General features: G+C 33.0%; 1 long non-coding RNA gene across 1 annotated transcript; it reads right to left on the bottom strand.

Moving 5' to 3' along the window:
- Positions 1-295: 295 nt before the first annotated feature.
- LOC111864407 lies at positions 296-2487 on the bottom strand. Its single transcript, XR_002842786.2, has 2 exons — positions 1615-2487; positions 296-1072 (listed from the first exon to the last, which is right to left on the bottom strand). It is a non-coding gene; the product is annotated as an uncharacterized LOC111864407 (long non-coding RNA).
- Positions 2488-2733: the final 246 nt, after the last annotated feature.

Here is a 2733-nt window from a genome sequence, read left to right as displayed (position 1 = left end):
ATGGCATATATAAACAAACAGGGAACTGTAAGTATCCCTAATTATCTGAAAACCTCTCTACAAGAACTTCTAGGCCTCATCATTAACATTGCTCTAATTGCTCTTTTCTGAGCCACAAAAACTCTTTTCATTGATGATGAAGAAGAGCCCCAGAAAATAACACAATATTTAAGTTGAGCTTGACAGTAAGCACAATAAGCCATTTTCAACACTTGCCTACTTACTATAGGCTGTAGTTTTCTAAGCACAAAGGTTGCAACACTCAACTTATTTATCACATCATCAGAATATTTTCCCCAGCCCAAATGATTGTCCGGGCACACACCTAAAAACTTAACATTTACAGAAAATTTAAGTGTTTGATCATTATATATTATATGTAATGGATAGTCTGTGGCTTTAGGGGTCATAAATTTCATTACATGGTTTTTTTTTAATGTAGTATTAATTGGTTAGCTTGGAACCATCTATATAAATGTCTCATTTACTAAATTAATTTTGTTATTAAGGCTACTAATATCCTGTGAAGAGACAATAAAAGTGGTGTCGTCTGCATATAGAACCGTATGTGTCAACCCATTTAGAATTCTAGGCAGATCATTAATATATACAATGAACAACAAAGGTCCCAGTATAGATCCCTGTGGAACTCCACGTTTCTAGTTTTCCACTTAGAAACATATGAAATTGAGTCTTGAGTCTGTAGTATGAGTCTTTGCTTCCTGTTATACAGGTATGTTTCATGCACTCTTAAGTAGAGATCCTTTTATTCCATAGTGTTTAAATCTTTGGACAAGCAGGTCATGATTGACACAGTCAAATGCCTTAGTGAGGTCACAAAAAATCCCCACAACCATCTCCTTATTGTTCCATGCTTTATAAATATAATCAGTAACCGTAAAAATAGCTTTTTGAGTCGACACACCCTTTCTGAAACCAAACTGATTATCTACAATAACATTATTGTTTGTTAAATGCTGTATTACTCAGTTACATATTGGTATCTCGAATATTTTGGAAAACCCTGTCAACAAGGAAATGGGCCGGTAGTTAGATATTTCTGTAATACTACCTTTCTTAAAGCATGGTATAATATTGGCATATTTTAACCGATCTGGATAAATTCCAGTGGTTAGGGATAGATTAAAAATATGCATAAGTGGTTTGGTTATTTGTTTACTACACAGTCTTATGAATTTGTTTGATATACCATCATATCCACAGGAACGAACCTTGAAAGTCTGATATATATACAGTGCTTGAAGTGGAATGAAAATAGAACCGGAATGGTTCTGCACATGGAAAGAGGAAACGTGTTCAGACGAAGTGAGAGAAATGTGATATGGGACTGTGCATTCTCGGGTGCTTCAAACAGTACCACATGAAAGCAAAATTTAGTTATACGACGCAGGGGAGTAACCTGTACAACCATGAAACAGATAACAACAACAACAAAAAAGGTATTGTGTAATATGTGAATTGTAATTACATATCTTTAACACCTATAATGAGATGAAACCAATTATGTTACTAATGTAAATTCATCAATAAGGTTTACCTGTAAAGAGAGTGATACCACATGTATANGGTAGTTAGATATTTCTGTAATACTACCTTTCTTAAAGCATGGTATAATATTGGCATATTTTAACCGATCTGGATAAATTCCAGTGGTTAGGGATAGATTAAAAATATGCATAAGTGGTTTGGTTATTTGTTTACTACACAGTCTTATGAATTTGTTTGATATACCATCATATCCGCAGGAACCCTTATTCTTTAGTAATGAAATTACGCCAGAAATTTCTGATGATGTAATTGGAATATTAACTATTTCAGGAAATTTATCGGTAAGACTACTTATTGTTGCTGACCACTCATCCTCAGTTTTTGGATACTGACTAATTAATTTCTCCACTGAATCTATAAAATAGGTATTAAAAAACCCAGCTGCTTTATTAATTTCAATTTTGATTTCACCATTTTTGAAGTCTGCCGGAGCAGCTTTTCTTTTAGCTACACAACCAATTTCATTATTTATAATTTTCCAAGACATTTCAGATTTATTTGTGGATTTCATTAACATTTCATTGTAGTACATCTCTTTAGCTTTTCTAATGACTCTTCTTAATATGGAACAGTAACAGGAGTAATATTCTCTTATTTTAATATGATGAGTTACTCTACTTATTATGTAGAGGTATCTTTTACATCTACACAACACTTTTATTCCACCAGTTATCCACTGATTTTTATGCCCCATATCCATCACAAATTGCATGGGGAAGCATGATTCAAAAATGACTATAAATGTGTTTAAGAATGCATTAAAACTTGCATCTACCTCCACACTACTAAGGGTCATATCCCATGTTTCATTTTGTAGTGTGTCCATAAACATCATGACTCCAGTCTTAGTTATTAACCTCTTTTTAACAGGTGTATTCGTATTCCGCTGAGTTCCATAGACATTATTTATCACTGGATATTGTGCATCATGAGCTGATAGATCATTTTTTACAGAGTGCACATGATATGTATTTACTATAGTGCAAAAAAATATTATCAATGGCCGTGCAGGATTCTTTTACAATCCTAGTTGGGAAGTCCACAATATAAAACAAGTTATATGTTTGCATTAATGACCTTATTTGATGCACATTTCTCAAGTCACATAAAAAATTTAAATCATGATATAAATCATGATCTGAAACATGCTCATGTTTCCAAATT

Source organism: Cryptotermes secundus, unplaced genomic scaffold (assembly GCF_002891405.2).
Source record: "Cryptotermes secundus unplaced genomic scaffold, Csec_1.0 scaffold490, whole genome shotgun sequence".
NCBI lineage: Eukaryota > Metazoa > Arthropoda > Insecta > Blattodea > Kalotermitidae > Cryptotermes > Cryptotermes secundus.
The sequence above is the reverse complement of the archived record's forward strand: the minus strand, read 5'-3'. Positions and strand labels throughout refer to the sequence as shown.